Source organism: Sapajus apella, unplaced genomic scaffold (assembly GCF_009761245.1).
Source record: "Sapajus apella isolate SASKATOON/1434 unplaced genomic scaffold, GSC_monkey_1.0 scaffold183, whole genome shotgun sequence".
NCBI lineage: Eukaryota > Metazoa > Chordata > Mammalia > Primates > Cebidae > Sapajus > Sapajus apella.
In genome coordinates, this window is record NW_022437123.1 from 1,273,553 (window position 1) to 1,289,230 (window position 15,678).

General features: G+C 39.3%; 1 protein-coding gene across 3 annotated transcripts in view; it reads left to right on the forward strand.

Moving 5' to 3' along the window:
• TMTC1 (transmembrane O-mannosyltransferase targeting cadherins 1) overlaps positions 1-15,678 on the forward strand; it is a 267,544-nt gene that overhangs the window by 218,444 nt on the left and 33,422 nt on the right. The gene's annotated exons all lie outside the window — the stretch shown is intronic.

Sequence of the window (15,678 nt, forward strand, 5' to 3'; positions counted from 1 at the left end):
TTTGTGTTATAAGCAGGAAATAAAGTGAGGCTTGCTGGAATTAGTAGTGCGAATTACTAGTGATAAATTTGGTGCTTAGGAATAATTCTCAGGTATAACCTCTAGTGTTTGCTTTTTACTTGCTGCCCTGATAAAGGTTGATAGTGTGTTTAAACTAACTGAAGGCTACAGTAAAGGGTGCTTTTGCATCTTGTGTGTTTATTAATATAGTCTAGGCATGTTGGTGATGATCCTGACAATGATAGTAATAACAGTGTTTGTAGTTATGGAATTTAGCTTCTAAACTAAAAAAAAAAGACAGGTTAACAAACATCAGAAATGGAAATTTAAGAGATAAAAATGACCAGGAGTGGTGAGTAATATTATGTGTATCTGTGCTCGTTAGATGCTGACAATCCACACGCTTGCCAAGTTGGTTTCCATCTCCCAGCTTCTGGAGGGCACATATGGCCACCTCTCCAATACCTTCAAGGCTAATGGTTCACTTGGTTCTTTCTTCCTCTCCCTAACGGGATTGTCTCCATTGCTGAGTAACTCAGTATGATGCATCTTCTGATGCGTCTTCATTGCCTTCCTTTTACTCTTTGACTTTTACGGATTCCCATAGACACTGAATCTTTTTACTAAATGTACGTGTTGGCGCACATTTTTATTTTAATCTCATTTGAACAGAAGCATTGGAGTGAGTTTATCACAGAACAGTCTAATATACTATAAACTGACAAGTGCTGTCCTAGGTCTGAAGTTCTATGTTTAAGAATGGCTTTACCCACGTGCAAGAACACAAAATCAAGGAAACCCTACACAAAATAAATGAATGCCAAGAAAGTACAATTAAATAAAGTGAAAGAAATAAAGTGGAAGTCAAAAACTAAATAAAATTAATTTTTCAAATTTGATAACATTGTTAAAACTTGATAAATCTGAGAATGATGAAAAACGACTGATAATGGGTTGGGCACAGTGACTCAAACCTGTAATCCCAGCATTTGGGAGGCCAAGGCAAGCAGATTGCTTGAGGCCAGGGATTCAGGAGCAGTTTGGCCAACATGATGAAACCCCATCTCTACTAACAATACAAAATTTAGGCGGGTGTGATGGTATGCACATGTAATCCCAGCTATTTGGGAGGCTGAGGCACAATAATTGATTGGGTGACAGAGCGAGACTCTGCCTCAAAACAAAACAAAACTTTCAACTACTGATGACATGGAAAAAAAATTTTAAAAAGGGCATTACCTAATGGTAAAGGGATCAATGCAACAAGAAGAGCTAACTATCCTAATTTTATATATAAGTACCCTAAATATGTATAGTATATTTATCCAATACAGCAGTCAGATTCATAATGCAATTTCTTAGAGACCTACAAAGAGACTTAGACTCCCACACAATAATAGTGGGAGACTTTAATACCCCAATGTCAATATTAGATAAATGAGACAGAAAATTAACAAGGATATTTAGGACTTGAACTCAGATCTGGACCAAGTGGACCTAATAGATATCTACAGAACTCTCCACCCCAAATCAACAGAATATACAACAGAATATGCATTTTTTCTCAGCACCAGATAGCACTTATTCTAAAATTATTCACGTAATTGGAAGTAAAACACTCCTCAGCAGATGCAAAAGAATGGAAATATAACAGTCTCTCAGACCACAGTGTAATCAAATTAGAGCTCAGGATTAAGAAACTCCCTCAAAACCACACAGCTACATGGAAACTGAACAACCTGCTTTCGAATTACTACTGGGTAAACAATGAAATTAAGGCAGAAATAAATAAGTTTTTTGAAACCAATGAGAACAAAGATACAATGTACCAGAGTCTCTGGGACATAGCTAAAACAGTGTTAACAGGGAAATTTATAGCACTGAACACCACAGGAGAAAGCAGGAAAGATCTAAAATCCACACCCTAACATCACAATTAAAAGAACTAATGAAGCAACAACAAACAAATCCAGAAGCTAGCAAAAGACAAGAAATAACTAAGATCAGTGCAGAACTAAAGGAGATAGAGACATGGGAAACCCTTCAAAAAATCAATGAATCCAGGAGCTTGTTTTTTTTTTTTTTTTAAAGGTTAACAAAATAAATAGACTGCTAGCCAGACTAATAAAGAAGAAAAGAGAGAAGAATCAAATAGACACAATAAAAATGGTAAAGAGGATATCACCGGTGATACCACAGAAATACAAACTACCATCAGAGAATATTATAAACACCTCTAGGCAAATAAACTAGAAAATCTAGAAGAAGTGGATACATTTCTGGACACAATACACCCTCCCAAGACTAAACCAGGAAGAAGCCGAATCCCTGAATAGACCAATAACAAATTTAGAAATTGAAGAAGTAATGAATAGCCTACCAACCAAAAAAAGCCCAGGATTAGACGGATTCACTCTCGAATTCTACCAGAGGCAAAGAGAGAAGCTGGTACCATCCCTTCTAAAATTATTCCAAGCAATAGAAAAAGAGGGACTCCTCCCTAACTCTTTTTATGAGGCCAGGATCATCCTGATACCAAAACCTGGCAGAGACACAAGAAGAAAAAAAATTTCAGGCCAATATCCCTGATGAACATCGAGGTTGGTGGGTGTGTAAATTAATTCAACCATTGTGGAAGACAGTGTGGCAATTCCTCAAGGATCTAGAACCAGAAATACCATTAGACCCAGCAATCCCATTACTGGCTATATACCCAAAGGGTTATAGATCATTCTACTATAAAGACAGATGCACTATTCACAATAGCAAAGATTTGGAACTAACCCAAATGCCCATCAATGATAGACTGGATAAAGAAAATGTGGCACATACACACCATGGAATACTATGCAACCATGAAAAATAAATGAGTTCATGTCCTTTGCAGGGACATGAATGAAGCTGGAAACCATCATTCTCAGCAAACTAACACAGAAACAGAAAAACACCGCATGTTCTCACTCGTAAGTGGGAGTTGAACAGCTAGAACATATGGGCACATGGAGGGGAACATCACATACTGGGGCCTACCAGGGGGCTGGGGAGAGAGGGGAGGGATAGTATTAGGAGAAATACCTAATGTGGATGACAGATTGATGGGTACAGCAAATCACCATGGCACATGTGTACCTATGTAACAAACATGCACATTCTGCACCTGTATCCCAGAAATTAAGTATAATGAAAAGAAAGAAAAGAAAAGAAAAACAAAGAAAAGAGAGAGAAAGAGAGAGAGAGAGAGAAAGAACAAAAACAAAAAGAATTATCTGGGCATGGTGACTTGCACCTGTAGTCCCAGCTTCTCGAGAGGCTGAGGCACAAGAATCTCTTGGGCCTGAGAGGCAGGTTACGGTGACCTGAGATCTTGCCAGTGTACTCCAGACTGGGCCACAGAATGAGACTCTGTCTCAAAAAAAAAAAGAATGATAGAACTGAATCCTAAACAAATTATAGATTGTGAAGCAATAAAATATAAAATAAATTAATTGATGTAAAATTTTTCATGAATAAATTTTAAAGCTGATAAATTGGCAACATTTGGATCATAGTACACTGAGATATAGTTCTTCCATTGTATTCCTTTCTGTACGACTAATACATTGGTCCTGTATAGGATAAGAGGAGCACCTGAAAGAATTAGGAGAATATAGACTAGAAAGTAAAACCCATTCAATGTGCTTCTTTATACATATATTATACATATATATATATATATGTATACATATATAAAATAAAAATATATAAAATATATATATATAAATAAAATAATACATATATATATATATATTTGAGACAGGATCTAGCTCATTTACCCAGTCTGGAGGTCAGTGGTGTGATTGTGGCTACTGCAACCTCTGCCTCCCGGGCTCAAGTAGTTGGGACTATAGGCATGCCCCACCATACCTGGCTAATTTTCCTGTATTTTTTTTTTTTTAAGAGATGGGGTTTTGCCATGTCACCTAGGCTAATCTCGAACTCCTGGGCTAAAGCAATCCATCTACCTCAGCCAAAGTATTGGGATTATAGGTGTGAGCCATGGTGTCTGGCCTGCTTCTTTGTATATATATAGCACAATACAGGTTTTAATTATTGTTAAGTCCACAATTTGTAATTTTCTTTGACCCACCTTAATATACTACTCTGCTTTTTATTAGTTTTAGTCTTGGTAAAAGTAAGAACATTCAACAGTCTTTTCCCATGCCCAAACCCCTACTAATACTGATATTAAAACTGTATATTTAAAAAAAGAAAAGAAAGATAACCAACTAATAATGAAGAGAAGTACACAACTGTGAAAGAAAAAAAAATTAGTACTAAGAGGCTCTTTTTAAAAATAACAAATAGTGTGACAAAAATTAGTCCTATTTATTATAGATAGCTAGATGCAGGTCAATGTGATGCTGTTATTTCACTCTGCTATTTTTATGAGCACATATTTCTTTATGTGAAGTTCCAAGAACTTGTGTTTTCATAAGTCCTTGTTGTATCTGTATATGTTCTCATTAAGAGCCCAGATAACATACTGGCTATGTAAAATCCTGTAAATGTCTTTTGGGGTAACTAGATTATATAGCTCTAGCTTCAAAATTCATAGAAGTGAGTATTTTATCCATAGAAGCCAAATATAAAATCTTGGCTACAAATGACATTTCTTGTTAGGAATGCCATTCTGCAGTTGCGATCATAATATGGTGCTGAATTTGGCTCTACTTGAAAATGATGGCAGATATTCTTATAAGTTTTATTTTGCCAAGACCTGAGCAAAAGATGGATGTTCTAACTTTCCTTTTTCAATTCAGATCATTTCACTGCTAACAGCTTAAATTAGTACACGTGAGTTAAAAATGCATTTTGGAATTTGGCAATGGCTACTTTTCACAGTAAAAGGAGCTATTGGGTAACCAACATACACTTTTTCCCCATCTCTTTTTTAGTAAAAATCAATTATTGATGATGATATAAATCAACAATAATGCTTTATATTTGTGTGAGAATTTACTGTTTTCTGAATGCCTTTTTTTTTTTTTTTAATGACGCCCTTCCAATGAGTCTTTACAGTGAATAGGAAAGAAGAGAAAACAAGGTCCTAGGAAGTTAACAGAGGTCCAAACAAGTTATCCTTGTTTACCTCCTCTTGCCTGGTACTCTATAGAGCTAAGTGGCTGTATCTGGGCATAGGTCAGGCTTAGAATCCAGTAGATTAAAATAGTGATAAGAGCTAACACTGAAATGCTGCCAGGTTTACAGATAAGGTTCTTCTAATATTCATTATTTAATCTTTAAAACAACCTGTTAGGAGATATATTGCCTTCCTCATCCCCATTTTACGGGAGAGGAAGCCGAGGTTCAGAGCTTTTGTGTGAACTTGGCTCAGGCTATGGCAGAGCCAGGATTGAATCCCTGCCCTTGAACTCCTTTTCCTGTTCCCTTTCCATTACCCATGCTGCCCAAATAGCTTTCCAATCCAAATATTACATAACATTAAACTATTTAATGGCATGCAGTTGCCTTTTGGGAGAAAGGACCACCCTGCAACTCTCTTAAAGAAACAGCAAATTTGATTTACATAACCCTGAGGTTATGTTGCTAAGTAACAAAGAGAGGAGACCCAGAAAATAGCACTTAGATAACTGAGCTTTATTTCTGCATACCTTAATTCATTTCTGAGCCATAGCAATGGGCCAAAAGCAAGAGGATAAAAGCACTTTAAATTTGGTTTGACTTAATCTGTTTTACTATCTATTCACTTTAAGATGTACACAATATTGATCTCTCTGTTGAGTTAACTTTTGAGTTATTGAGTTAACTTTTAAAAATTGTACCCTTCTATATATTCTGCAACTTAATGCTCCTTCTGAGAATCCAAGTTATCTCTTTACATGTGATGAGTTTATATTTGATAATCCCTGAGAGGAAGCACTATCATTATTCCTATTTGATGAATAAGGAAACTAAGATTTGGAGAAAATAAGTAACATACTGAAATCCCATAGTGAGGAAATAGACACAGAATGGAACCAAGATCTGCCCTGTCCCTTCTGCCTGTAACGACCACACTCTTCTGCTTCCTTGTGGCCCACCTGAAGACTGGGCTACATCCTCCAGCACCACTGCCTAGTAGACATGAGAGCCATATGTGTAATTTACATTTTTTTTAGGTAGCCATATTTTAAAACATTTTAAAAAGTGAAATTAGTTTTAATAATAGACTTCATTTAACCCTAATACATTCAAATTATTATTTTAGCATGTAATGAATATTACAATTTTTAAAATTTAACTTTAAAATTGAAATTATTACTGAGATGGTATGCATTATTTTTTTTAATGTCATCTTTGGAATGCAATGTGTGCATTACACTTACAGCACATCTTAGACCAGCCACATTTCAGGTGTTCAATAGCCACATGTAATTTGTGGCTACTATATTGGACAGCACAGATGTTTATTAATAACCTTGACTTTGAAAGAAATAAGAGTCTTTGTCCAGGCCAGAAGCTCTAAATAAGATGTGACTCTGTCAGAGCATCCAGACAATCTTACAGCAACTCATTTGAATTCTTGGAATTACGACAGATGGCTTTAGACCCATTCATGGCAGTAGACTTCACTGAGAGTTATCCAAACATATCTGGCCCATTTTATGACCATTTCACTGGACTTTGCAGCTAATGTGTTACGATGCTGTGCAGCACATTTACAGTGTGAGAGGTTGATAAGAAGCAGCTTTCCATGCCAGCATTCTTAATTTATATTAATTCTTGTTGGCTTTGCTTAGAATTTAAAATGTCAAAAAAAAAAAAAGGAAGAAGAAAGAAAATAAGCAAGATTAGCATGAACTTTTTATGGATGAACAGAGTGAAAGTCCCTGGTGGCTTGAGAGACTATAATAGAATATTTAAATGCAGAATAGGGGAAAAATATTTCTGTGAATGCTTAGTTAAAATAGCTGCTGGAGTTTATTACTGAAATGGAGCATAAAAAGAACTTCTTGAAGAACCAGGTCATACCTACCTTATTACCACAACTACCTTTTATTCACATAATAGAATATGAGTGTTATGTAGGTATTACAATAAATCTTGTAATCAAAACTCAGAGAAAAATGTAATGGAATGTCCAATAACTGAACTATATAGAAGATGAATTTGATAACAGCCTACATTCGTTTTACTTTATTCTGATCCTTTAGAAAATGGAATATCTAAAAAATATTAGGAGACAGAACGGTAACCATTTATCTTTAAATGCTAGGGATATATTTCCTAACAGCTTTGGTACTAGCCACACAACCATTTGTTTCATAAAAAGGAAGTTGATACAGTCAAGACAGCAGTCCTTCTCTATTTTTTAACTGAAGCCCCAGCCATATGGATAAAAAAAACTTTTCAGCACCCTTACTACCACATTAGTATGTCAGCTTTGGATAGGTATTCTCTGCATTCTCCTCTTAGCATGAAATTCTACTCCCCACCCTCCACCCCTGTGGTGGTGACCTGTTCCCTCCACCTTCACTTATCTCTAGTCCCAATCCCATTACACTTGCTCCCCCTCATCTTTGTCCAAATCATGTGTGTCTCTCTCCAGCTCTTTCTCCCTGCTCTTTTAAAACCCAATCTAGCATCTCCTAACACCATCCTCATCGCTGCCATTTCACAATTTTTTGTACCTTCTTCCATCATCCTCAGAGACTTGAGCACCAGGGAAGTGGTTCTCCATTGCTCACCAACCCATGCTGCCCTCTTCAGCAAGCAGATCCATCATGCAGTTCCTGTGCTTCTGTCCCTCCAAGGCCCCTTATCCTCTGCCTTGGCATTTACCAACATGGCCATGCCACTGACTTTTTAATTATGTAGACTTTGTCATTCTCTGGCACTTGAACTCTGGAATGTTCTTCTTTGAGCTTAACCTCTTACCTCCGTCCTCCCTTCCCTTTTCTCCACTCTCTCACTCCTGCTGATACTTTAAAGGGGTCATAATTATGACCTCCCACCTCCTTGCTCCTCTCTCTGCTTAGTTGGCTTCTGTAAGGCTTGAGCCTCCACATGCCTTCCATGACAGGTGCTATTCCCCTCCTGCTCCCTCTTTCCTGCCAGTCCTGTCCTTGATCACTATTAGAACCTTTCTTCTCTCTGATTTTTGTGTTTATTATTTGTAATCCTTTCTCTAATTTATCTGATATATTTCAGTAATGCACATGATGTCAACTTAGACTCTTTCATGCTTTTACCATCATTTACCTGCCTGACCAGGCCAACCCAAGTTACTTCACTACCTGTATTTTGCTTTCCCTAGACTGGTATTTCTCAACTTTTTTCTTTGATGGTCATACTTACCTCTTTTAAGGAGCATTTTAGGATATTTTTCTTATTATCTTTTTCCTCAATTAAATACTCAAGAATAAGAATTGTTACATAGCAGTGAGCTTGGAAAGACTACAAACCATTGTAATGTCTATTCAATTCACCACCACCATCCCCACTCCAAGAAGGAATTTTCATTTCTGTAGAGAATGTAGGCTGCAGACTGTCATCCAATCTATCAAATGATAGAGGAAAAAACATACAAATCTGAGTTGAATGGGATCCTTATATGGAAAACAAAATTAGGATTAGAGATAAGAGCTGTTGAAGATTCATTCCTTATGTCTTTTATAGTAGACCATAAGATCTATTTCTCCTGTTTCTCTAATGCTTGCATCCTCTGTTCCTCTCCTCAGTGCCCTGTACGTACACCCAAAAGACAACCTCATCCCTTACTTTTATTTAGAATATTCAGATCATTCACAGCTCCCTTTCTTTCTACTTCAAAATTCCCTGCATGTTCACAGATTCCTCCTTATTTTGCTCTCCCATAGAAGGAAGACTTATTAATATCTTGCCTTTTTCATGAAGCTAGCATTTACACCTGTGTTTATGTGTTTTTTTTAATTGAGGCATAACTAACATGTATTAAAATGCACAAATCTTAAGTGTTCAGTGCAATGAGTTTTGACAATTTTATGTGCTCTTGTATTTATTCCCAGAATAACGGAGGCAATTTCTATCACCCCAGAAAGACCTCTCATACCTCCATCCAGTGAATTTCCCTATCCCCTGAGACAATTACTATTCTGATTTTTTTAAATGATAAATTAGTTTGGCCTAGAACTTTATTTTAAAGTGATAATTTGGTATGTATTTTTGGCATCTGGATACTTTCACTTAGCACAATTTTTTAGCCTTATCCATGTTGTTACATATTGCTTTTTATTGCTGAGTAGTATTCTATCATAGTAATCTAATATAATTTGTTTATCCATTTACTGTGGGTGGATACTTGGTTTGTTTACAGGTTTGGGTTATTACAAATAAAGGTGTTGTGAATATTCATTTCCCAATCTTTGTATGTTCATTTTTTGGTAAATATGTAGGTATACAATTGTGGTTGTTTCTTTAATGTTTTCAGAAATTAGTATTAGTCTTTTCTCAGATTGCTAATAAAGACATACCTGAGACTGGGTAATTTATTAAGAAAAGGAGGTTTAATGGATTCACAGTTTCACATGGCTGAGGAGGCCCCACAATCATGGTGGAAGGTGAAGCAGGAACAAAGGTACATCTTACATGGCAGCAGGCAAGAGAGGGCGTGCAGGGGAACTTCCCTTTCATAAAACCATCAGATCCCATGTGACTTATTCACTATCATGGAAACAACATGGGAAAAAAAACTGCCCCCATGATTCTGTTACCTCCCACTGGGTCCCTCTCACAACATGTGGGGATTATGGGAGCTACAATTCAAGATGAGATTTGGGTGGGGACACTGCCAAACCACATCAATTGACAAACAGTTTTCCAAACTAATTGTGCCATTTTTCACTCTGTCAACAATGGGGAAAGATTCATTTGCTCTACCTTGTGAACATTTTTTGCTGTGTTTTAGCCATTAGTGGTCATGAGTGTAAAATCCACGTGTTTCTGATTCTATTTCTCCCCTCCTCTATTATCATAGGCTCTCTCTTAGGTCTTCAAATTCTCCCCAGTCCACAACTTCAGCATGTCCCAGATCCCCCTAAGGGATCTTTCCCAGTTGAGGTGCTCCCTCCAGTTGTTCTCCTCACTTCTTGCTTTTGATCAAATTAGCAAGAAAAATGGTTAATGCCTGGTGATTCTCCTTATCCCCACCTGTTCTCACAGCTGTCTACTGCATGCCGCTGCTCTGTCAGCTGTTACTCCTTTAGTTTCTCTGCAGTGAAGAATATGACACTGCTGATCTCCTTTTGATTTTGAAGCTCTTTATTTCATTGCTTCTATCATAGTGCATTATTTTGCTCTTCTAAATCCAACATCTGCTCTTCTTCCACTCTCCCTATAAATTTAGGGACAGCTAAGAAATTCAGTTTATATCCATTGCATAGAGTTCAAAATGTCTTAGCATTCAGGGCTTTCCATAGTCCTACCACCTTCCTCCTTATTCTTCACTCCTCTACCTTTCTGTATAAACCCAGACCCCAGCCAGATTGAGCATTTGTCAATGTATGAGAAATACTAACTTGCCAGGTTACATTTTAGAGGCTGTGGCTGAGGTTTTAAACTCAGAACTTTTCTAATTCATTGAAAATGTGGTTTCATTTACATTTGTATGATTTCATACTCCATGGCTGTCCAAAATTAAGTTATCTAGGAAATAAGGAGACTGTCTACCTACTTACTCAAGATTTGGCAGTTATTTGTATGTAAACAGATTGCTAATGGTTAAAGTATTCTTGTGAGTCTCTCCCTCCTACTGCAACTCTACTGATTTATACTAGTGATTACTAATGAGTTGAGCTTACATTGTTTTAAATCCATCATGTGCTTTGCAAGGAAAGTACCCTTTTGTGATGACTCCAGTAAACACCACTGAGACCTGAAGACAGAACTATCCAGGACATGCTGTGAGTGGGAGCAAGCTTTGAGGAACCCCCTGGTTTTTGTTTACATTCTCTTGAAGGAATTGGAATGTCATCATTTTCCTTCCTTGCATAAATATTTCTAACAGAAGATAATTGAACAGGTCAGACTGCTTTGTCGAGTACAAGAGTTTTCAGTCATCTTCCTTGTCCTGAAAATCACTTTCCTGGAATCATTTGTTTTCTTGTCACTTTGAGCTCCTGAAAGACTTAGGATGACTCAAGATATAGGTGAAAAAGGAATAAATTTTGGAATGATTCAAGATATAGGTAAGGCCAGTCACGATGGCTCACACGTGTAATCCCAACACTTTGGGAGGCCGAGGCGGGCATATCATGAGGTCAGGAGTTTGAGACCAGCCTGGTCAACATGGTGAAAACCCATCTCTACTAAAGATTTAAAAAATTACCTGGGTGTGGTGGCACGCACCTGTAATACCAGCTACTCAGGAGGCTGAGGCAGGAGAATCACTTGAATCCACGAGATAGAAGTTGCAGTGAGCTGAGATCACACCATTGCACTCCAGCCTGGGCAATAGGGCAAGACTCTGTTTCAAAAAAAAAAAAAAAAATCTAGGTAAAAGGGGAATTTTTTTTAAGGGAAAAGTTCTCTCTATGTTGCCCAAGCTGGAGTGCACTGGCTATTCACAGGTGTGATCATGGCACACAACAGCTTCAAACTTCCAAACTCCTGGGCTGAAGTGAACCTCCTGCCTCAGCCTCCTGAGTAGCTGGGACTACTCTTATTCAATTAAAGAATAAGAGAATGTAATCCCAGCACTTTGGGAGGCCGAGGTGGGTGGATCACGAGGTCAAGAGATCGAGACCATCCTGGTCAACATGGTGAAACCCCGTCTCTACTAAAAATACAAAAAATCAGCTGGGCATGGTGGCGCATGCCTGTAATCCCAGCTACTCAGGAGGCTGAGGAAGGAGAATTGCCTGAACCCAGGAGGCAGAGGTTTCAGTGAGCCGAGATCGCGCCATTGCACTCCAGCCTGGGTAACAAGAGCGAAACCCCGTCTCAAAAAAAAAAAAAAAAAAAAGAATAAGAGAAATGTGGATAAATATCAGAAATTTCTTTCTGCACACATTTGTCTTACTTTAGGGGACCAAGTACCTGAACGTTTTATCTAAAGCCCAGAAATCAACTTTACCCAGACACTTAAATGCGGCATATAGGCTGTTAGACAGGATTGAAAGGCTTTTAAATCTAAAAATGCTCTGTGTAGACAGGAAGAGAAACAGGAAGGACAGAAAGAAGAATATGCGCGTATTCCACCCCTGCCTGTGGCCTGCAGGGTACGTCCCAGGAAGCACGATGTAAGTAAGGCCCCTTCCCATCTTGGTGACTCCTTAGCAATTCTGCCAGCCAACCTCCCGCCCATTTGTACCTTCCTTAAACAAGGCCCAGTTCCCTTAGTTTGGTGTTTTGTTTTGTTTTTCCCATTTATTTATTTTATTGCATTTTAGGTTTTGGGGTACATGTGAAGAACATGCAAGATTGTTGCATAGGTACACACGTGGCAGTGTGATTTGCTGCCTTCTTCCCCATCACCTACCTCTGACATCTCTCCCCTTGCTATCTCTCCCCAGCTCCCCACCCCCCACCGTCCCTCCCCTATTTCCCCCTAACTGACCCCAGTGTGTAGTGCTCCCCTCCCTATGTCCATGTGTTCTCATTGTTCAACACCCGCCTATGAGTGAGAACATGCGGTGTTTGATCTTCTGCTCTTCTGTCAGTTTGTTGAGAATGATGGTTTCCAGTTTGGTGTTTTCATGCTGTGCCTCTTGTCTGCCCGGCAGCATAGCAAGGCTCTCTGCCCTCAGCTTTCTGGCCACCCTCCTCTTGCAAGTGACAGGGACAACAGTAACTGGCACTTAAATGGCAGTCTGCTCAGCACTTCTCAAGTCTCATGAGCCTGCCCACACCAGTTTTCTAGGACTGGGAATTGAGTGAGGAGTCAGGGCCAGGAAACTGTGATGCCAGTGCTTCCTGCCGCATCAGCCTGCCCCATCACCACCTCCTGTGTCTTCTCCTCAAGGCTAGCAGCTGGGAGAGCTTAGCGAGTTTGAGTCTCAGTTCTACTGAATAATTACATGTGACCTTGGGAAAAGGATTTTAGCTTGCAGTACCTCCAGCTGCTCATGTATAAAATGGAAATAATACTAGTAACTACATCTTTCATGAGTACTAAATACAATAATGCATGTAAGTAAGTCCTTAACATAGGACTTAGCACCCACTAAAGATGAAATAAGCTTTAGCTATTATTAATTATCAGCCCAGGGACATAATTTCTCACTTTCAATTTGAAACTCAGGTTCTTGGTATAAAATGAATAACGAATCAGAAGTAGATAATGCATTTTCCTACCCCTGCAGTTGAACAGCTTGGGAGAATTTAAACTTTGCTGAGACTCAGTTTCCATCTCTCTCTCTCTCTCTGTTTTTTTTTTTTCTTTTTGATACAGAGCCTTGCTCTGTTGCCCAGACTGAAGTTCAGTGGCCTGATCTCGGCTCACTGCAACCTCCGCTTCCCAGGTTCTAGCAAGTTTCCTGCCCCAGCCTCCTGAGTAGCTGGGACTACAGGCACGTACCACTATGCCTAGCTCATTTTTGTACTTTTAGTAGAGACGAGGTTTCACCATGCTAGCCAGGCTGGTCTCGAACTCTTGATGTCAAATGATCTGCCCGCCTTGGCCTCCCAAAGTGATGGGATTACAGGCGCGAGCCACTGCACCTGGCCTCCATCTCTTTGAAACAAAGGGTAAAAATAAGTGATCTTATAGAATTCCCTAGCTGCAAGAATCGGTGGTTTTAACTACAACTACAGGCTCCTGGTCTCTTAACTGAGAAGTACAAGAAAAAGAAGACCAGAGAAGAACTTGAAAGTCCCTTTTCTCTCCAGAGGAAGGACTTGCATTGTAACAGCATCCTGCCTCTACTTGAAAAAAACCCACCCATAAGGCTTCTGGTAGAAATTCGAGCTGGGAATGTTGCTGGAGAGGAGCAAGGAGCAAGTGGAGCTAGCATTTATTGTCTCCTTCTATGTGCCAGACACTTCTGCTAAGCACACCACTCATGTTCTTTTATTACACCCTTACAGGAACCTAGAGAGGTAGAGATTATTTAATAATAAGCACATTTCTCTTCAGCCACTGGGGCTCCTAGAGATTCAGCTGGTAAGGGCAGAGCTGAGATTTAGACAGCCACAAGCCTGAGCCTAAACCTGGGGACATGCATTAAACTGCATCATCAAAGCATCCCTTTCGCAATGGGGTAAATGAATCCTGACTAAATTAAGTTTTTCTCAGCTGCCTTCCCTTTTAGGTCCCTACCTGGGAGCATTGTTTTTACACTTTCCCTCAATCCCGAAAGGATTTAGCATATATATTTGCACACACTTTGAAGTGAAGCTGGCTTGGGACTAGTTTATCCCAGCCAACCTCCATGCACATAAGCAGCCCTGCAGATGCAGGAGGAAGGCACAGTGGGGCAGGTGTTCCACTGCCTGGGTGCACAGCAGTGACCTCATCCAGCTGGCAGTAGACACCAAAGAACTGAAGGAGAGGACTTCACGACTAACATTTCCTCAGGACCTATTCTGTGCCATGCCTGGTGTGAGGTGTGTGTGTGTGTGTGTGTGTGTGTGTGTGTGTGTGTGTGAGTTGCATCTCCATTTCTGATGCCCTATGAGTAGAGCTTTCTATCTTACCATTTCTCAGTTTCCAGGTGGGAGTAGGGTAGGATGGGGGGTGGGAGGGAAATAAGTGTCCTATTCTCTGAATGTTAGCTGTTGGGCTAGCGCTACTTTTGCACCAACCTGTCTAATGAGTACGATTGTGAATTGAAAACTTTTTTTTGAGACAGAATTTTGCTCTTGTCACCCAGGCTGGAGTGTAATGGTGCAATCTCAGCTCACTGCAAACTCTGCCTCCTGGGTTCAAGTGATTCTCCTGTCTCAGCCTACTGAGTAGCTGGGATTACAGGCACCCCCCCACCACCACCACTCCTGGCTAATTTTTGTATTTTTAGTAGACATGGGATTTCACTATGTTGGCCAGGCTGATCTCGAACTCTTGACCTCAAGTGATCCGCCCACCTTGGCCTCCCAAAGTGCTGGGATTACAGGCTTGAGCCACTGCATCTGGTGAAAACATTTAAAAAAATTCTTTACAACCACATAATATGAATCTGTGTCCTCCAGACAGTTCCCTGTGGCTTCTGTAAAAGGTCAAGCAGCAAAATTAGGGTGAACCCCTACTAAACTCGATGCTGTATTGCCCAGGTGTGCTCAGTAAGCTTGAATCTAAAGGAAGCTACAGAGAATATAATCTGATTTTTTCTTTCTGTACAGGAATTATAGAACTGCAGAAAAATGTATGCTCTGTAAAGATTCTCTCAGTCAGACATTTACAATTTGACTTTCACAATTCAGTATTTTAGAAGGGCTGGTGTAGTGAATATGCCAAAAAACAAAACAAAACAAACAAACAAAAAAAAAAACATGATCTTTTTCATTTGTGAAGAACATCAGTTTTGAATCCAACAACAACAGACACCCCGACAATGGAATAGTAATTAAGAGGGCTGCCCGGCATTCCAAGTTCACACTGTGGTTAATGGGAAACTTTACTGCTGCCAAGAGGGTCGCCAAATCCATTTATTTCTGTTACTGGCATTTCCTACATTCTCCCCAAATGTCAATACTTTTTCAAAGCAAGCATCTGCTTTCGATTTA